Source organism: Cornus florida, unplaced genomic scaffold, assembly GCF_030987335.1.
Source record: "Cornus florida cultivar Cherokee Brave unplaced genomic scaffold, ASM3098733v1 CherokeeBrave_3.0.0_Hap2_scaffold_13, whole genome shotgun sequence".
Lineage (NCBI taxonomy): Eukaryota > Viridiplantae > Streptophyta > Magnoliopsida > Cornales > Cornaceae > Cornus > Cornus florida.
In genome coordinates this window covers 228,035-250,624 of record NW_026775616.1, presented here as the reverse complement: position 1 = coordinate 250,624, position 22,590 = coordinate 228,035, and the positions used below count along the sequence as shown (strand labels likewise).

The window sequence follows — 22,590 nt, the reverse complement described above, 5'->3', positions numbered from 1 at the left end:
GAGAGAAGAAAAAAAAATGTAAAAAGAAGGAGGCGAGATTTCTCTTTGGAATTGTGGTTATCAGTATTAAAGATAGAGAATTTTTCTATTAAAGGTTTATTGTGTGGTATTTCCATGGACAATTTGGTTACATGGTTCTACCTACAATTACATCTATTTTATTTATTTTACTTGATTCCAGTACTATAATATTTAAATTTAAATACTTGTTAGTTGAAGAAATTGTGGAGCTGAAGTTAATATAATTATTCTTGTTATACTTTCTACTATAATTGTGTGTGGAATTGGGATTTGTTATGAAGTTGATAATTGTCGTTCAATTATATTTAGAAATGCATATAACATAGTTATACTATTGTTCAGGCAAGGAGAAAGAGCAAACAACTTCGACCCTATCAAAGGATAAGTGAATAAATTGGGAAGTAGTCAAGGTGAGTGTATTCACTGAAAGTTTTACACTTGAATGTGTTAAATTGAAATATTGAAGTCATTTATGTGAAATGAAGATGCATAAATATATATATATATAAGGTCCATACTCTGGCCTGGAAAGAGAGTACCAGATTTAAATAAGGTCCATACTCTGGCCTGGAAAGAGAGTACCAGATTTAAATAAGGTCCATACTCTGGCCTAGAAGGAGAGTACTATAATATATAAGGTCCATACTCTGGCCTAGAAAGAGAGTACTATATTTTAATGCATGTAATATGTTAATGAAGTTTTATTGAAGCTATCAGATAATAGTTGTTTAACATTACTCTGATGTAGTAGTGTTGCATTCACTGGGCTTTAAGCTCACTCTTTCCATATCTATATTTTTTTCAGGTACAAGGTTGGGTCGCTACTGCCAGGTCTAGAATTTTTGAGTGGGAATGGGAAAAAGAACAATGGAACGTCTTTTGTTTAATATGTAAATATTGTAATAGAATTTAATGGTATAAGTTGCCGTTAATGTTTTTTTTGTTTGTCAGAATTTGCATAACAGGCCTATAGGTAGTTTTTGAATTGTAAACTGTTAAACAGGTGCTCTGATGTAGGATGACGTTATATTTGAAGGAGGTTAATGCAGATGGTTAGATGCATTCCAATTTATTCAATTTGTTTAATAATGTAAATTGGGTTGGGGTGTGTCAACTTTTGGTATCAGAGCCTAGGTTTTCTAGGTTCTGGAGGTCAGAAGAGTCTAGACTGGCAGTGGCAGTAAGAAGTGTGTAGTAGAGTCATTTATTTGACTTAATGTTATACTAACAGATATAAGTGGTGATTATGTATCATATATATGTTGTTATATTTGAGATTCATTGCAGATAAAAAGAAATGGAAAGGGAAAGTGGTTATCATGGAACTGAGGGTGAAGCCACTTATGTTCCTGTTGAGGCTGAAGTAGAACAACCTATGCAGGGTGGTATGAGAAGAGAACAGGAGTGCTTAACTGGTATGCAGAAAATGGAAAAGGCTATAATAGACTTGGCAGAACAAAATAAACTATTTATGGCGAGTCAAATGATGATACAAGAAAGGCTGGAAAGACAACAGAAATGGAAGAAAGGCTCTGAGTATGAGAGGTTTATCAAGTTAACACCCCCAGAATTTTCAGGTACTACCAAACCAGAAGAAGCAGAGGGGTGGGTAAGAAGAATGGAATCGATATTTGCAGTGATGGGTGCAGCAGAAGACCAGAAGGTAAACTTAGCTACATTTATGTTCAAAAATGAAGCTAGTTATTGGTGGGACACGACAAAACATTTGTTGCTCATTCCAGGAGAGAAAGAGGTGATATTCTGGAATCCATTTGTTAAAGCTTTTTATGAGAAATATTTCCCTCCAATTTACAGAAAAGAGAAGGAACGGGAGTTTATTCTCTTAAAACAAGATAGAATGTCTGTGGTTGACTATGAAGTTAAGTTTACAGCTTTATCGAGGTTCGCACCCAAGTTTGTACAGAATGAAGAAGATAAATGTACAAAATTCCAGGATGGTTTAGAGGCGGCTATTAAGTCTAGAGTTTCAGTGTTTGAGGAAACAGATTACAACAGACTTGTGAATAAAGCCATGATTGCCGAAAGGGATGTGAAAGAATTGCAAGAAAGAAGGGAACAATACAAAAGAAATAGATCTGAGCCGTCACAGTCAAGAGGAGGTGAAGGAATTGCAAGTCAGAAAAGTCAAAGGTCGCGGTATGGAAGGGGAAGGGGTGGTGAATCTCAAGGCCAGACATCAAGTATTGGAAGAGGTCAAGGGTTTTCCGAACAACAATCTGTACAACAAGGTAGTTTTGGAGGACGTGGTACTGGCAGGGGGTGTTTTCAGTGCGGAAAGGAAGGTCACCAGAAGAAGGATTGTCCTATCTTGAAAGCAGAAGAGTGCTATCATTGCCATCAGCCGGGTCATCGGAGGAGAGATTGTCCTATGTTGACAGGAATGACCTCAGTGGGCAGTGTTGCTGGTTCTGGTAGAGGTTTTGCACAGGGGAACTCGTCAAGAGGAGGTAAGGGTGTTACAAGTGGTTCGCAAGCCCAGGGAAGAGTGTTTGCTATGACACTTCAGGATGCTCAAGCAACACCAGAAGTGGTGACAGGTACACTTTCTATTTTGGATAGAAATGTTACTGTGCTTATTGATCCTGGCTCAACCCATTCATTTGTTGCATCATCTATTGCTATGCATTTGGGTAGACCACTTTCATCATTAGATAGTAAATTGTTTATTTCTACACCAACGGGAGAAGTGGTAGTGGTTGCAAATGAATACCGGGATTGTGTGTTACAATTGGGAGATAGACAGTTAAAGGTAAATTTGATACCGTTGGGTATACCAGATTTTGATATCATTTTGGGTATGAATTGGCTATCTGCGTATCATGCTTCAATAGACTGTTTTCGGAAAGAAGTTGTTTTTCAGATACCAGGGGAGCCAGAATTTAGATTTACAGGAGAAAGAAATGTTATTCCAAACTGTCTCATTTCAGCTATACAAACCAGGAAGTTGTTGAAGAAAGGGTGTCAGGGTTACTTGGCTTATGTGGTTGATACTGAAAATAAAGATATGACACTTGAAAATGTACCAGTGGTAAGGGAATTCACAGATGTGTTTCCAGAAGAATTACCAGGGTTGCCAGTGGACAGGGAGGTAGATTTTACCATTGAGTTGGTACCAGGAACAACTCCAATTTCTATTGCTCCGTATCGAATGGCACCGACAGAATTGAAAGAGTTGAAGATACAGTTGCAAGATTTACTAGATAAAGGCTTTATTCGACCTAGTATTTCACCGTGGGGTGCACCGGTGTTATTTGTTAAGAAGAAGGATGGTACTATGCGGTTGTGTATTGACTACAGACAGTTAAATAAAGTGACCATCAGAAATAAGTATCCATTGCCACGAATTGATGATCTGTTTGATCAGTTGCAAGGGGCAAAGGTGTTTTCTAAGATTGATTTGAGGTCAGGATATCACCAGTTGAAGGTAAAGGATAGTGATATTTCGAAAACTGCTTTTCGAACTCGATATGGTCATTATGAGTTTTTGGTAATGCCTTTTGGGTTAACCAATGCTCCAGCGGTGTTTATGGATTTAATGAATCGAGTATTTCATCGGTACGTTGATTCTTTTGTTATTGTCTTCATCGATGATATTTTGATATATTCTCGGAGTGTGAATGAACATGAAAAGCATTTAAGAATTGTGTTACAGATGTTACGGGAAAAACAACTCTTTGCTAAGTTCAGCAAATGTGAGTTTTGGCTTGATAAAGTTGTCTTTTTGGGGCATGTAGTATCTGGGGATGGTATTTATGTTGACCCATCAAAAGTGGAAGCAGTGGTGAAATGGGAAAGGCCTACCAATGTGACAGAAGTCAGAAGTTTTCTGGGATTAGCAGGTTATTACCGGAGGTTCATCCAAGGGTTTTCTAGTATCGCATTGCCATTGACAAAGTTGACCCGGAAAGAAGTAAAGTTTGTGTGGGGTGAGGAATGCCAAAGAAGTTTTGAAGAATTGAAGAAAAAGTTAACGTCAGCCCCAGTGTTAACTATTCCGTGTGGTGGTGAGGGTTTTGTGATTTACACTGATGCTTCACATCAGGGTCTGGGATGTGTTTTGATGCAAAATGGTAAAGTAATTGCCTATGCTTCTAGACAATTGAAGAATCATGAATTGAATTATCCTACACATGATTTGGAGTTAGCTGCTATTGTTTTTGCTTTAAAATTGTGGAGGCATTATCTGTATGGTGAACTTTGTGAAATATTTACAGATCATCAGAGTTTGAAGTATTTGTTTACACAGAAGGATTTAAATTTGAGACAGAGGCGTTGGATGGAGTTAATCAAAGATTATGATTGTAATATCCACCATCATCCTGGAAAAGCCAATGTAGTAGCAGATGCCTTGACTAGGAAGTCTTCAGGGAGACTATCTTGTGTACAAAATGTACAGGGATTTGAAAGAATACTATTGGTGGAACAATATGAAGCGTGAAATTGCAGAATTTGTAGCAAAGTGTTTGATATGTCAACGAGTGAAAGCTGAACATCAGAAACCAGCAGGGTTGTTGCAGCCGTTACCAGTTCCACAGTGGAAATGGGAGCATGTAACCATGGATTTTGTGACGGGACTTCCAAGATCAAAACGAGGACATGACTCTATTTGGGTGATAGTTGATCGATTGACGAAATCAGCTCACTTTCTGGCAGTGAAAACTACTTATTCTACAAAGGAATATGCTCGTTTGTATGTTGATGTGATCATATGTTTGCATGGGGCTCCAGTTTCTATTGTTTGTGACAGGGATCCGAAGTTCACTTCGAGATTTTGGTATAGTTTGCATGAAGCCATGAAAACTTCTCTGAAGTTTAGTACAGCTTTTCACCCGCAGACAGATGGGCAGTCAGAACGAACTATTCAGATTTTGGAAGATATGTTGAGAGCTTGTGTGTTGGATTTCAAAGGTAATTGGGATGATTATTTACCGTTGATTGAATTTGCCTATAATAATAGTTATCAGTCTACTATTGGAATGGCACCGTATGAAGCTTTGTATGGGAGAAAATGTAGAACTCCATTGTGTTGGGATGAGGTGGGGGAAAGAAAGTTATTGGGTCCAGAATTGATTGAACTTACAACAGAAAAAGTGAAGATAATTCAGCAGCGTATGAAAGTGGCACAGGATAGACAGAAAAGTTATGTAGATGTGCGAAAAAGAAGAGATTTAGAATTTGAAGTTGGTGATTTTGTTTTTCTTCGTATTTCTCCTTGGAAAGGTATTATGAGGTTTGGAAAGAAAGGTAAGTTAAGTCCCAGATACATTGGACCTTACAAGATTCTGGAACGAATAGGAGCAGTGGCGTATCGGTTGGAATTACCAAAAGAATTATCAAGATTGCATGATGTTTTCCATGTGTCTATGCTTCGAAAGTATATATCGGATCCATCTCATGTTTTAGTTGCAGAACCGATAGCGTTGAAGGAAGATTTGACTTATGTAGAGAAACCGGTACAGATTGTGGATCGCCGGGAGCAAGTGCTACAGAATAAAACTATATCACTGGTAAAGGTATTGTGGAGGGGTCATACGATTGAAGAAGCGACTTGGGAAAGTGAAGAAGTTATGCGAATGCAATATCCTCACTTATTTGGTATGTTTCTTGCATTTTAATTTCGAGGACGAAATTACTTAAGGGGGGAAGAATTGTAAGGCCCCAATACATAATTATTTTTATTAGCATAATTTAAATAAGGTCCATACTCTGGCCTAGAAGGAGAGTACTATAATATATAAGGTCCATACTCTGGCCTAGAAAGAGAGTACTATATTTTAATGCATGTAATATGTTAATGAAGTTTTATTGAAGCTATCAGATAATAGTTGTTTAACATTACTCTGATGTAGTAGTGTTGCATTCACTGGGCTTTAAGCTCACTCTTTCCATATCTATATTTTTTTCAGGTACAAGGTTGGGTCGCTACTGCCAGGTCTAGAATTTTTGAGTGGGAATGGGAAAAAGAACAATGGAACGTCTTTTGCTTAATATGTAAATATTGTAATAGAATTTAATAGTATAAGTTGCCGTTAATGTTTTTTTTGTTTGTCAGAATTTGCATAACAGGCCTATAGGTAGTTTTTGAATTGTAAACTGTTAAACAGGTGCTCTGATGTAGGATGACGTTATATTTGAAGGAGGTTAATGCAGATGGTTAGATGCATTCCAATTTATTCAATTTGTTTAATAATGTAAATTGGGTTGGGGTGTGTCAGTTTTAATGAGTTAAGATTGAATCTTTGAATGAAATTACCTCAATCAAGGTACCTATTCTGTCACTAAACCTTTTTAATGTATAAGGATTGAATCTTTGAAAGAACATGAGAGTTTTGACCTCAACTTATTCGAGTTACCTATGAAGTTGCGAAGAGTGTTTTAATGACTAAAGATTGAATCTTTGAATGAAAATACCTCAATAAAGGTACTTATTTTGTTAGTAGACCTTTTTAATGTATAAAGACTGTATCTTTGAAAGAAAATGAGAGTTTTGAGTTAAACTTATTCACGTTCCCTGTAACGTCCCAAAGAGTGTTTTAATGTGTAAATATTGAATCTTTGAATGTAATTACCTCAATCAGGGTAGCTGTTATGTCACTAGACCTTTTTAATGTACAAAGATTGAATCTTGGAAAGAAAGTGAGAGTTTTGAGTTTAACTTATTCGAGTTACCTATGAAGTCGCGAAGAGTGTTTTAATGAATAAAGATCGAATCTTTGAATGAAAACACCTCAATAAAGGTACCTATTATGTTACTAGACCTTTTTAATGTCTAAAGATTGAATCTTTGGAATAAAATGATAGTTCTGAGTTCAACTTATTCGATTTACCTATGAAGTCGTGAACAGTGTTTTAACGACTAAATAATGAATCTTTGAATGCAAATACCTTAGTAAAGGTACCTATTATGTTACAAGACCTTTTTAATGTATAAAATTGAATCTTGGAAAGAAAATGACTGTTTTGAGTTAAACTTATTCGAGTTCCCTATGACATCCCGAAGAGTATTTCAACGAGTAAAGATTGAATCTTTGATTGAAATTACTTGAATCAAGGGACTTATTTTGTCCCCTGGACCTTTTATATATAAAGATTGAATCTTTAAAAAGAAGTGAGCGTTATGAGTTAAACCTATCCGAGTTCCCTATGACGTCCCGAATAGTGTTTTAACGCGTAAGGATTGAATCTTTGTATGAAATTACCTCAATAGAGGTACTTATTATGTCACTAGACCTTTTTAATGTATAAAGGTTCAAGCTTTGAAAGAAAATGAGAGTTTTGAGTTAAACATATTCGAGTTCCCTGCGACGTCTCGAAGAGTGTTTTAAAGAGTAAATATTGAATCTTTGAATGAAATTACCTCAATCAAGGTACCTATTATGTCACTAGACCTTTTTAATGTATAAAGATTGAATATTTGTAAAGAACTACGAGTTTTGAGTTAAAGTTATTTGAGTTCCCTTTGACGTCACGAAGCGTGTTTTAATGAGTAAAGATTGAATCTTTGAACGAAATTATCTCAATCAATGTACCTATTATGTCAGTAGACCTTTTTAATGTATAAAGATGGAATCTTTGAAAAAAATGAGAGTATTGAGTTTAACTTATTCGAGTTACCTATGAAGTCGCGAAGAGTGTTTTAATGACCAAAGATTGAATCTTCGAATGAAAATTCCTCAATACAGGAACCTATTATGTTACTAGATCTTTTTGATGTATAAAGATTGAATCTTTGAAAGAAAATTAGAGTTTTGAGTTAAACTTATTCGAGTTCCTTTTGACATCCCGAAGAGTGTTTTAATGAATAGAGATTGAATCTTTGAATGAAATTACCTCAATCGAGGTACCTATTAAGTCACTAGAAATTTTGATTGTATAAAGATTGAATCTTTGAAAAGAAATGAGAGTTTTGAGTTAAAGCTGTTCGAGTTCCCTTTGACGTCACGAAGAGTGTTTTAATGAGTAAAGATTGAATCTTTGAATGAAATTACCTCACTCAAGGTACCTATTCTACCACTAGACCTTTGTAATGTATAAAGATTGAATCTTTGAAAGAAAATGAGTGTTTTGAGTTTAACTTATTCGAGTTACCTATGAAATCGCGAAGAGTGTTTTAATGACTGAAGATTGAATCTTTGAATGAAAAATATCGCAATAAAGGTACCAATTCTGTTACTAGACCTTTCCAATGTATAAAGATTGAATCTTTGAAAGAAAATGAGATTTTTGGGTTAAACTTATTCGAGTTCCCTGTAACGTCCCGAAGAGTGTCTTAATGAGTAAAGATTGAATCATTGAATGAAATTACCTCAATCAAGGTAGCTATTACATCACTAGACCTTTTTAATTTATAAAGATTGACGTTTTGAAAAGAAATGAGTGTTTCGAGTTAAAGTTATTCAAGTTCCCTTTGACGTCACGAAGAGTGTTTTAATGAGTAAAGATTGAATCTTTGAATGAAATTACCTTAATCAAGGTACCTATTCTGTCACTAAACCTTTTTAATGTATAAGGATTGAATCTTTGAAAGAACATGAGAGTTTTGACCTCAACTTATTCGAGTTACCTATGAAGTTGCGAAGAGTGTTTTAATGACTAAAGATTGAATCTTTGAATGAAAATACCTCAATAAAGGTACTTATTTTGTTAGTAGACCTTTTTAATGTATAAAGACTGTATCTTTGAAAGAAAATGAGAGTTTTGAGTTAAACTTATTCACGTTCCCTGTAACGTCCCAAAGAGTGTTTTAATGAGTAAATATTGAATCTTTGAATGTAATTACCTCAATCAGGGTAGCTGTTATGTCACTAGACCTTTTTAATGTACAAAGATTGAATCTTGGAAAGAAAGTGAGAGTTTTGAGTTTAACTTATTCGAGTTACCTATGAAGTCGCGAAGAGTGTTTTAATGAATAAAGATCGAATCTTTGAATGAAAACACCTCAATAAAGGTACCTATTATGTTACTAGACCTTTTTAATGTCTAAAGATTGAATCTTTGGAATAAAATGATAGTTCTGAGTTCAACTTATTCGATTTACCTATGAAGTCGTGAACAGTGTTTTAACGACTAAATAATGAATCTTTGAATGCAAATACCTTAGTAAAGGTACCTATTATGTTACAAGACCTTTTTAATGTATAAAATTGAATCTTGGAAAGAAAATGACTGTTTTGAGTTAAACTTATTCGAGTTCCCTATGACATCCCGAAGAGTATTTCAACGAGTAAAGATTGAATCTTTGATTGAAATTACTTGAATCAAGGGACTTATTTTGTCCCCTGGACCTTTTATATATAAAGATTGAATCTTTAAAAAGAAGTGAGCGTTATGAGTTAAACCTATCCGAGTTCCCTATGACGTCCCGAATAGTGTTTTAACGCGTAAGGATTGAATCTTTGTATGAAATTACCTCAATAGAGGTACTTATTATGTCACTAGACCTTTTTAATGTATAAAGGTTCAAGCTTTGAAAGAAAATGAGAGTTTTGAGTTAAACATATTCGAGTTCCCTGCGACGTCTCGAAGAGTGTTTTAAAGAGTAAATATTGAATCTTTGAATGAAATTACCTCAATCAAGGTACCTATTATGTCACTAGACCTTTTTAATGTATAAAGATTGAATATTTGTAAAGAACTACGAGTTTTGAGTTAAAGTTATTTGAGTTCCCTTTGACGTCACGAAGCGTGTTTTAATGAGTAAAGATTGAATCTTTGAACGAAATTATCTCAATCAATGTACCTATTATGTCAGTAGACCTTTTTAATGTATAAAGATGGAATCTTTGAAAAAAATGAGAGTATTGAGTTTAACTTATTCGAGTTAACTATGAAGTCGCGAAGAGTGTTTTAATGACCAAAGATTGAATCTTCGAATGAAAATTCCTCAATACAGGAACCTATTATGTTACTAGATCTTTTTGATGTATAAAGATTGAATCTTTGAAAGAAAATTAGAGTTTTGAGTTAAACTTATTCGAGTTCCTTTTGACATCCCGAAGAGTGTTTTAATGAATAGAGATTGAATCTTTGAATGAAATTACCTCAATCGAGGTACCTATTAAGTCACTAGAAATTTTGATTGTATAAAGATTGAATCTTTGAAAAGAAATGAGAGTTTTGAGTTAAAGCTGTTCGAGTTCCCTTTGACGTCACGAAGAGTGTTTTAATGAGTAAAGATTGAATCTTTGAATGAAATTACCTCACTCAAGGTACCTATTCTACCACTAGACCTTTGTAATGTATAAAGATTGAATCTTTGAAAGAAAATGAGTGTTTTGAGTTTAACTTATTCGAGTTACCTATGAAATCGCGAAGAGTGTTTTAATGACTGAAGATTGAATCTTTGAATGAAAAATATCGCAATAAAGGTACCAATTCTGTTACTAGACCTTTCCAATGTATAAAGATTGAATCTTTGAAAGAAAATGAGATTTTTGGGTTAAACTTATTCGAGTTCCCTGTAACGTCCCGAAGAGTGTCTTAATGAGTAAAGATTGAATCATTGAATGAAATTACCTCAATCAAGGTAGCTATTACATCACTAGACCTTTTTAATTTATAAAGATTGACGTTTTGAAAAGAAATGAGTGTTTCGAGTTAAAGTTATTCAAGTTCCCTTTGACGTCACGAAGAGTGTTTTAATGAGTAAAGATTGAATCTTTGAATGAAATTACCTCAATCAAGGTACCTATTCTGTCACTAAACCTTTTTAATGTATAAGGATTGAATCTTTGAAAGAACATGAGAGTTTTGACCTCAACTTATTCGAGTTACCTATGAAGTTGCGAAGAGTGTTTTAATGACTAAAGATTGAATCTTTGAATGAAAATACCTCAATAAAGGTACTTATTTTGTTAGTAGACCTTTTTAATGTATAAAGACTGTATCTTTGAAACAAAATGAGAGTTTTGAGTTAAACTTATTCACGTTCCCTGTAACGTCCCAAAGAGTGTTTTAATGAGTAAATATTGAATCTTTGAATGTAATTACCTCAATCAGGGTAGCTGTTATGTCACTAGACCTTTTTAATGTACAAAGATTGAATCTTGGAAAGAAAGTGAGAGTTTTGAGTTTAACTTATTCGAGTTACCTATGAAGTCGCGAAGAGTGTTTTAATGAATAAAGATTGAATCTTTGAATGAAAACACCTCAATAAAGGTACCTATTATGTTACTAGACCTTTTTAATGTCTAAAGATTGAATCTTTGGAATAAAATGATAGTTCTGAGTTCAACTTATTCGATTTACCTATGAAGTCGTGAACAGTGTTTTAACGACTAAATAATGAATCTTTGAATGCAAATACCTTAGTAAAGGTACCTATTATGTTACAAGACCTTTTTAATGTATAAAATTGAACCTTGGAAAGAAAATGATTGTTTTGAGTTAAACTTATTCGAGTTCCCTATGACATCCCGAAGAGTATTTCAACGAGTAAAGATTGAATCTTTGATTGAAATTACTTGAATCAAGGGACTTATTTTGTCCCCTGGACCTTTTATATATAAAGATTGAATCTTTAAAAAGAAGTGAGCGTTATGAGTTAAACCTATCCGAGTTCCCTATGACGTCCCGAATAGTGTTTTAACGCGTAAGGATTGAATCTTTGTACGAAATTACCTCAATAGAGGTACTTATTATGTCACTAGACCTTTTTAATGTATAAAGGTTCAAGCTTTGAAAGAAAATGAGAGTTTTGAGTTAAACATATTCGAGTTCCCTGCGACGTCTCGAAGAGTGTTTTAAAGAGTAAATATTGAATCTTTGAATGAAATTACCTCAATCAAGGTACCTATTATGTCACTAGACCTTTTTAATGTATAAAGATTGAATATTTGTAAAGAACTACGAGTTTTGAGTTAAAGTTATTTGAGTTCCCTTTGACGTCACGAAGCGTGTTTTAATGAGTAAAGATTGAATCTTTGAACGAAATTATCTCAATCAATGTACCTATTATGTCAGTAGACCTTTTTAATGTATAAAGATGGAATCTTTGAAAAAAATGAGAGTATTGAGTTTAACTTATTCGAGTTACCTATGAAGTCGCGAAGAGTGTTTTAATGACCAAAGATTGAATCTTCGAATGAAAATTCCTCAATACAGGAACCTATTATGTTACTAGATCTTTTTGATGTATAAAGATTGAATCTTTGAATGAAAATTAGAGTTTTGAGTTAAACTTATTCGAGTTCCTTTTGACATCCCGAAGAGTGTTTTAATGAATAGAGATTGAATCTTTGAATGAAATTACCTCAATCGAGGTACCTATTAAGTCACTAGAAATTTTGATTGTATAAAGATTGAATCTTTGAAAAGAAATGAGAGTTTTGAGTTAAAGCTGTTCGAGTTCCCTTTGACGTCACGAAGAGTGTTTTAATGAGTAAAGATTGAATCTTTGAATGAAATTACCTCACTCAAGGTACCTATTCTACCACTAGACCTTTGTAATGTATAAAGATTGAATCTTTGAAAGAAAATGAGTGTTTTGAGTTTAACTTATTCGAGTTACCTATGAAATCGCGAAGAGTGTTTTAATGACTGAAGATTGAATCTTTGAATGAAAAATATCGCAATAAAGGTACCAATTCTGTTACTAGACCTTTCCAATGTATAAAGATTGAATCTTTGAAAGAAAATGAGATTTTTGGGTTAAACTTATTCGAGTTCCCTGTAACGTCCCGAAGAGTGTCTTAATGAGTAAAGATTGAATCATTGAATGAAATTACCTCAATCAAGGTAGCTATTACATCACTAGACCTTTTTAATTTATAAAGATTGACGTTTTGAAAAGAAATGAGTGTTTCGAGTTAAAGTTATTCAAGTTCCCTTTGACGTCACGAAGAGTGTTTTAATGAGTAAAGATTGAATCTTTGAATGAAATTACCTCAATCAAGGTACCTATTCTGTCACTAAACCTTTTTAATGTATAAGGATTGAATCTTTGAAAGAACATGAGAGTTTTGACCTCAACTTATTCGAGTTACCTATGAAGTTGCGAAGAGTGTTTTAATGACTAAAGATTGAATCTTTGAATGAAAATACCTCAATAAAGGTACTTATTTTGTTAGTAGACCTTTTTAATGTATAAAGACTGTATCTTTGAAAGAAAATGAGAGTTTTGAGTTAAACTTATTCACGTTCCCTGTAACGTCCCAAAGAGTGTTTTAATGAGTAAATATTGAATCTTTGAATGTAATTACCTCAATCAGGGTAGCTGTTATGTCACTAGACCTTTTTAATGTACAAAGATTGAATCTTGGAAAGAAAGTGAGAGTTTTGAGTTTAACTTATTCGAGTTACCTATGAAGTCGCGAAGAGTGTTTTAATGAATAAAGATTGAATCTTTGAATGAAAACACCTCAATAAAGGTACCTATTATGTTACTAGACCTTTTTAATGTCTAAAGATTGAATCTTTGGAATAAAATGATAGTTCTGAGTTCAACTTATTCGATTTACCTATGAAGTCGTGAACAGTGTTTTAACGACTAAATAATGAATCTTTGAATGCAAATACCTTAGTAAAGGTACCTATTATGTTACAAGACCTTTTTAATGTATAAAATTGAATCTTGGAAAGAAAATGACTGTTTTGAGTTAAACTTATTCGAGTTCCCTATGACATCCCGAAGAGTATTTCAACGAGTAAAGATTGAATCTTTGATTGAAATTACTTGAATCAAGGGACTTATTTTGTCCCCTGGACCTTTTATATATAAAGATTGAATCTTTAAAAAGAAGTGAGCGTTATGAGTTAAACCTATCCGAGTTCCCTATGACGTCCCGAATAGTGTTTTAACGCGTAAGGATTGAATCTTTGTACGAAATTACCTCAATAGAGGTACTTATTATGTCACTAGACCTTTTTAATGTATAAAGGTTCAAGCTTTGAAAGAAAATGAGAGTTTTGAGTTAAACATATTCGAGTTCCCTGCGACGTCTCGAAGAGTGTTTTAAAGAGTAAATATTGAATCTTTGAATGAAATTACCTCAATCAAGGTACCTATTATGTCACTAGACCTTTTTAATGTATAAAGATTGAATATTTGTAAAGAACTACGAGTTTTGAGTTAAAGTTATTTGAGTTCCCTTTGACGTCACGAAGCGTGTTTTAATGAGTAAAGATTGAATCTTTGAACGAAATTATCTCAATCAATGTACCTATTATGTCAGTAGACCTTTTTAATGTATAAAGATGGAATCTTTGAAAAAAATGAGAGTATTGAGTTTAACTTATTCGAGTTACCTATGAAGTCGCGAAGAGTGTTTTAATGACCAAAGATTGAATCTTCGAATGAAAATTCCTCAATACAGGAACCTATTATGTTACTAGATCTTTTTGATGTATAAAGATTGAATCTTTGAAAGAAAATTAGAGTTTTGAGTTAAACTTATTCGAGTTCCTTTTGACATCCCGAAGAGTGTTTTAATGAATAGAGATTGAATCTTTGAATGAAATTACCTCAATCGAGGTACCTATTAAGTCACTAGAAATTTTGATTGTATAAAGATTGAATCTTTGAAAAGAAATGAGAGTTTTGAGTTAAAGCTGTTCGAGTTCCCTTTGACGTCACGAAGAGTGTTTTAATGAGTAAAGATTGAATCTTTGAATGAAATTACCTCACTCAAGGTACCTATTCTACCACTAGACCTTTGTAATGTATAAAGATTGAATCTTTGAAAGAAAATGAGTGTTTTGAGTTTAACTTATTCGAGTTACCTATGAAATCGCGAAGAGTGTTTTAATGACTGAAGATTGAATCTTTGAATGAAAAATATCGCAATAAAGGTACCAATTCTGTTACTAGACCTTTCCAATGTATAAAGATTGAATCTTTGAAAGAAAATGAGATTTTTGGGTTAAACTTATTCGAGTTCCCTGTAACGTCCCGAAGAGTGTCTTAATGAGTAAAGATTGAATCATTGAATGAAATTACCTCAATCAAGGTAGCTATTACATCACTAGACCTTTTTAATTTATAAAGATTGACGTTTTGAAAAGAAATGAGTGTTTCGAGTTAAAGTTATTCAAGTTCCCTTTGACGTCACGAAGAGTGTTTTAATGAGTAAAGATTGAATCTTTGAATGAAATTACCTCAATCAAGGTACCTATTCTGTCACTAAACCTTTTTAATGTATAAGGATTGAATCTTTGAAAGAACATGAGAGTTTTGACCTCAACTTATTCGAGTTACCTATGAAGTTGCGAAGAGTGTTTTAATGACTAAAGATTGAATCTTTGAATGAAAATACCTCAATAAAGGTACTTATTTTGTTAGTAGACCTTTTTAATGTATAAAGACTGTATCTTTGAAAGAAAATGAGAGTTTTGAGTTAAACTTATTCACGTTCCCTGTAACGTCCCAAAGAGTGTTTTAATGAGTAAATATTGAATCTTTGAATGTAATTACCTCAATCAGGGTAGCTGTTATGTCACTAGACCTTTTTAATGTACAAAGATTGAATCTTGGAAAGAAAGTGAGAGTTTTGAGTTTAACTTATTCGAGTTACCTATGAAGTCGCGAAGAGTGTTTTAATGAATAAAGATTGAATCTTTGAATGAAAACACCTCAATAAAGGTACCTATTATGTTACTAGACCTTTTTAATGTCTAAAGATTGAATCTTTGGAATAAAATGATAGTTCTGAGTTCAACTTATTCGATTTACCTATGAAGTCGTGAACAGTGTTTTAACGACTAAATAATGAATCTTTGAATGCAAATACCTTAGTAAAGGTACCTATTATGTTACAAGACCTTTTTAATGTATAAAATTGAATCTTGGAAAGAAAATGACTGTTTTGAGTTAAACTTATTCGAGTTCCCTATGACATCCCGAAGAGTATTTCAACGAGTAAAGATTGAATCTTTGATTGAAATTACTTGAATCAAGGGACTTATTTTGTCCCCTGGACCTTTTATATATAAAGATTGAATCTTTAAAAAGAAGTGAGCGTTATGAGTTAAACCTATCCGAGTTCCCTATGACGTCCCGAATAGTGTTTTAACGCGTAAGGATTGAATCTTTGTACGAAATTACCTCAATAGAGGTACTTATTATGTCACTAGACCTTTTTAATGTATAAAGGTTCAAGCTTTGAAAGAAAATGAGAGTTTTGAGTTAAACATATTCGAGTTCCCTGCGACGTCTCGAAGAGTGTTTTAAAGAGTAAATATTGAATCTTTGAATGAAATTACCTCAATCAAGGTACCTATTATGTCACTAGACCTTTTTAATGTATAAAGATTGAATATTTGTAAAGAACTACGAGTTTTGAGTTAAAGTTATTTGAGTTCCCTTTGACGTCACGAAGCGTGTTTTAATGAGTAAAGATTGAATCTTTGAACGAAATTATCTCAATCAATGTACCTATTATGTCAGTAGACCTTTTTAATGTATAAAGATGGAATCTTTGAAAAAAATGAGAGTATTGAGTTTAACTTATTCGAGTTACCTATGAAGTCGCGAAGAGTGTTTTAATGACCAAAGATTGAATCTTCGAATGAAAATTCCTCAATACAGGAACCTATTATGTTACTAGATCTTTTTGATGTATAAAGATTGAATCTTTGAAAGAAAATTAGAGTTTTGAGTTAAACTTATTCGAGTTCCTTTTGACATCCCGAAGAGTGTTTTAATGAATAGAGATTGAATCTTTGAATGAAATTACCTCAATCGAGGTACCTATTAAGTCACTAGAAATTTTGATTGTATAAAGATTGAATCTTTGAAAAGAAATGAGAGTTTTGAGTTAAAGCTGTTCGAGTTCCCTTTGACGTCACGAAGAGTGTTTTAATGAGTAAAGATTGAATCTTTGAATGAAATTACCTCACTCAAGGTACCTATTCTACCACTAGACCTTTGTAATGTATAAAGATTGAATCTTTGAAAGAAAATGAGTGTTTTGAGTTTAACTTATTCGAGTTACCTATGAAATCGCGAAGAGTGTTTTAATGACTGAAGATTGAATCTTTGAATGAAAAATATCGCAATAAAGGTACCAATTCTGTTACTAGACCTTTCCAATGTATAAAGATTGAATCTTTGAAAGAAAATGAGATTTTTGGGTTAAACTTATTCGAGTTCCCTGTAACGTCCCGAAGAGTGTCTTAATGAGTAAAGATTGAATCATTGAATGAAATTACCTCAATCAAGGTAGCTATTACATCACTAGACCTTTTTAATTTATAAAGATTGACGTTTTGAAAAGAAATGAGTGTTTCGAGTTAAAGTTATTCAAGTTCCCTTTGACGTCACGAAGAGTGTTTTAATGAGTAAAGATTGAATCTTTGAATGAAATTACCTCAATCAAGGTACCTATTCTGTCACTAAACCTTTTTAATGTATAAGGATTGAATCTTTGAAAGAACATGAGAGTTTTGACCTCAACTTATTCGAGTTACCTATGAAGTTGCGAAGAGTGTTTTAATGACTAAAGATTGAATCTTTGAATGAAAATACCTCAATAAAGGTACTTATTTTGTTAGTAGACCTTTTTAATGTATAAAGACTGTATCTTTGAAAGAAAATGAGAGTTTTGAGTTAAACTTATTCACGTTCCCTGTAACGTCCCAAAGAGTGTTTTAATGAGTAAATATTGAATCTTTGAATGTAATTACCTCAATCAGGGTAGCTGTTATGTCACTAGACCTTTTTAATGTACAAAGATTGAATCTTGGAAAGAAAGTGAGAGTTTTGAGTTTAACTTATTCGAGTTACCTATGAAGTCGCGAAGAGTGTTTTAATGAATAAAGATTGAATCTTTGAATGAAAACACCTCAATAAAGGTACCTATTATGTTACTAGACCTTTTTAATGTCTAAAGATTGAATCTTTGGAATAAAATGATAGTTCTGAGTTCAACTTATTCGATTTACCTATGAAGTCGTGAACAGTGTTTTAACGACTAAATAATGAATCTTTGAATGCAAATACCTTAGTAAAGGTACCTATTATGTTACAAGACCTTTTTAATGTATAAAATTGAACCTTGGAAAGAAAATGATTGTTTTGAGTTAAACTTATTCGAGTTCCCTATGACATCCCGAAGAGTATTTCAACGAGTAAAGATTGAATCTTTGATTGAAATTACTTGAATCAAGGGACTTATTTTGTCCCCTGGACCTTTTATATATAAAGATTGAATCTTTAAAAAGAAGTGAGCGTTATGAGTTAAACCTATCCGAGTTCCCTATGACGTCCCGAATAGTGTTTTAACGCGTAAGGATTGAATCTTTGTACGAAATTACCTCAATAGAGGTACTTATTATGTCACTAGACCTTTTTAATGTATAAAGGTTCAAGCTTTGAAAGAAAATGAGAGTTTTGAGTTAAACATATTCGAGTTCCCTGCGACGTCTCGAAGAGTGTTTTAAAGAGTAAATATTGAATCTTTGAATGAAATTACCTCAATCAAGGTACCTATTATGTCACTAGACCTTTTTAATGTATAAAGATTGAATATTTGTAAAGAACTACGAGTTTTGAGTTAAAGTTATTTGAGTTCCCTTTGACATCACGAAGCGTGTTTTAATGAGTAAAGATTGAATCTTTGAACGAAATTATCTCAATCAATGTACCTATTATGTCAGTAGACCTTTTTAATGTATAAAGATGGAATCTTTGAAAAAAATGAGAGTATTGAGTTTAACTTATTCGAGTTACCTATGAAGTCGCGAAGAGTGTTTTAATGACCAAAGATTGAATCTTCGAATGAAAATTCCTCAATACAGGAACCTATTATGTTACTAGATCTTTTTGATGTATAAAGATTGAATCTTTGAAAGAAAATTAGAGTTTTGAGTTAAACTTATTCGAGTTCCTTTTGACATCCCGAAGAGTGTTTTAATGAATAGAGATTGAATCTTTGAATGAAATTACCTCAATCGAGGTACCTATTAAGTCACTAGAAATTTTGATTGTATAAAGATTGAATCTTTGAAAAGAAATGAGAGTTTTGAGTTAAAGCTGTTCGAGTTCCCTTTGACGTCACGAAGAGTGTTTTAATGAGTAAAGATTGAATCTTTGAATGAAATTACCTCACTCAAGGTACCTATTCTACCACTAGACCTTTGTAATGTATAAAGATTGAATCTTTGAAAGAAAATGAGTGTTTTGAGTTTAACTTATTCGAGTTACCTATGAAATCGCGAAGAGTGTTTTAATGACTGAAGATTGAATCTTTGAATGAAAAATATCGCAATAAAGGTACCAATTCTGTTACTAGACCTTTCCAATGTATAAAGATTGAATCTTTGAAAGAAAATGAGATTTTTGGGTTAAACTTATTCGAGTTCCCTGTAACGTCCCGAAGAGTGTCTTAATGAGTAAAGATTGAATCATTGAATGAAATTACCTCAATCAAGGTAGCTATTACATCACTAGACCTTTTTAATTTATAAAGATTGACGTTTTGAAAAGAAATGAGTGTTTCGAGTTAAAGTTATTCAAGTTCCCTTTGACGTCACGAAGAGTGTTTTAATGAGTAAAGATTGAATCTTTGAATGAAATTACCTCAATCAAGGTACCTATTCTGTCACTAAACCTTTTTAATGTATAAGGATTGAATCTTTGAAAGAACATGAGAGTTTTGACCTCAACTTATTCGAGTTACCTATGAAGTTGCGAAGAGTGTTTTAATGACTAAAGATTGAATCTTTGAATGAAAATACCTCAATAAAGGTACTTATTTTGTTAGTAGACCTTTTTAATGTATAAAGACTGTATCTTTGAAAGAAAATGAGAGTTTTGAGTTAAACTTATTCACGTTCCCTGTAACGTCCCAAAGAGTGTTTTAATGAGTAAATATTGAATCTTTGAATGTAATTACCTCAATCAGGGTAGCTGTTATGTCACTAGACCTTTTTAATGTACAAAGATTGAATCTTGGAAAGAAAGTGAGAGTTTTGAGTTTAACTTATTCGAGTTACCTATGAAGTCGCGAAGAGTGTTTTAATGAATAAAGATTGAATCTTTGAATGAAAACACCTCAATAAAGGTACCTATTATGTTACTAGACCTTTTTAATGTCTAAAGATTGAATCTTTGGAATAAAATGATAGTTCTGAGTTCAACTTATTCGATTTACCTATGAAGTCGTGAACAGTGTTTTAACGACTAAATAATGAATCTTTGAATGCAAATACCTTAGTAAAGGTACCTATTATGTTACAAGACCTTTTTAATGTATAAAATTGAATCTTGGAAAGAAAATGACTGTTTTGAGTTAAACTTATTCGAGTTCCCTATGACATCCCGAAGAGTATTTCAACGAGTAAAGATTGAATCTTTGATTGAAATTACTTGAATCAAGGGACTTATTTTGTCCCCTGGACCTTTTATATATAAAGATTGAATCTTTAAAAAGAAGTGAGCGTTATGAGTTAAACCTATCCGAGTTCCCTATGACGTCCCGAATAGTGTTTTAACGCGTAAGGATTGAATCTTTGTACGAAATTACCTCAATAGAGGTACTTATTATGTCACTAGACCTTTTTAATGTATAAAGGTTCAAGCTTTGAAAGAAAATGAGAGTTTTGAGTTAAACATATTCGAGTTCCCTGCGACGTCTCGAAGAGTGTTTTAAAGAGTAAATATTGAATCTTTGAATGAAATTACCTCAATCAAGGTACCTATTATGTCACTAGACCTTTTTAATGTATAAAGATTGAATATTTGTAAAGAACTACGAGTTTTGAGTTAAAGTTATTTGAGTTCCCTTTGACGTCACGAAGCGTGTTTTAATGAGTAAAGATTGAATCTTTGAACGAAATTATCTCAATCAATGTACCTATTATGTCAGTAGACCTTTTTAATGTATAAAGATGGAATCTTTGAAAAAAATGAGAGTATTGAGTTTAACTTATTCGAGTTACCTATGAAGTCGCGAAGAGTGTTTTAATGACCAAAGATTGAATCTTCGAATGAAAATTCCTCAATACAGGAACCTATTATGTTACTAGATCTTTTTGATGTATAAAGATTGAATCTTTGAAAGAAAATTAGAGTTTTGAGTTAAACTTATTCGAGTTCCTTTTGACATCCCGAAGAGTGTTTTAATGAATAGAGATTGAATCTTTGAATGAAATTACCTCAATCGAGGTACCTATTAAGTCACTAGAAATTTTGATTGTATAAAGATTGAATCTTTGAAAAGAAATGAGAGTTTTGAGTTAAAGCTGTTCGAGTTCCCTTTGACGTCACGAAGAGTGTTTTAATGAGTAAAGATTGAATCTTTGAATGAAATTACCTCACTCAAGGTACCTATTCTACCACTAGACCTTTGTAATGTATAAAGATTGAATCTTTGAAAGAAAATGAGTGTTTTGAGTTTAACTTATTCGAGTTACCTATGAAATCGCGAAGAGTGTTTTAATGACTGAAGATTGAATCTTTGAATGAAAAATATCGCAATAAAGGTACCAATTCTGTTACTAGACCTTTCCAATGTATAAAGATTGAATCTTTGAAAGAAAATGAGATTTTTGGGTTAAACTTATTCGAGTTCCCTGTAACGTCCCGAAGAGTGTCTTAATGAGTAAAGATTGAATCATTGAATGAAATTACCTCAATCAAGGTAGCTATTACATCACTAGACCTTTTTAATTTATAAAGATTGACGTTTTGAAAAGAAATGAGTGTTTCGAGTTAAAGTTATTCAAGTTCCCTTTGACGTCACGAAGAGTGTTTTAATGAGTAAAGATTGAATCTTTGAATGAAATTACCTCAATCAAGGTACCTATTCTGTCACTAAACCTTTTTAATGTATAAGGATTGAATCTTTGAAAGAACATGAGAGTTTTGACCTCAACTTATTCGAGTTACCTATGAAGTTGCGAAGAGTGTTTTAATGACTAAAGATTGAATCTTTGAATGAAAATACCTCAATAAAGGTACTTATTTTGTTAGTAGACCTTTTTAATGTATAAAGACTGTATCTTTGAAAGAAAATGAGAGTTTTGAGTTAAACTTATTCACGTTCCCTGTAACGTCCCAAAGAGTGTTTTAATGAGTAAATATTGAATCTTTGAATGTAATTACCTCAATCAGGGTAGCTGTTATGTCACTAGACCTTTTTAATGTACAAAGATTGAATCTTGGAAAGAAAGTGAGAGTTTTGAGTTTAACTTATTCGAGTTACCTATGAAGTCGCGAAGAGTGTTTTAATGAATAAAGATTGAATCTTTGAATGAAAACACCTCAATAAAGGTACCTATTATGTTACTAGACCTTTTTAATGTCTAAAGATTGAATCTTTGGAATAAAATGATAGTTCTGAGTTCAACTTATTCGATTTACCTATGAAGTCGTGAACAGTGTTTTAACGACTAAATAATGAATCTTTGAATGCAAATACCTTAGTAAAGGTACCTATTATGTTACAAGACCTTTTTAATGTATAAAATTGAATCTTGGAAAGAAAATGACTGTTTTGAGTTAAACTTATTCGAGTTCCCTATGACATCCCGAAGAGTATTTCAACGAGTAAAGATTGAATCTTTGATTGAAATTACTTGAATCAAGGGACTTATTTTGTCCCCTGGACCTTT

The 22,590-nt window shown here is 32.8% G+C and overlaps 1 pseudogene; it reads left to right on the top strand.

The window, feature by feature from the left end:
* The first annotated feature begins 953 nt into the window (after positions 1-953).
* On the top strand, positions 954-5,657 carry LOC132288603 (uncharacterized; annotated as a pseudogene).
* The last annotated feature ends 16,933 nt before the right edge of the window (positions 5,658-22,590 follow it).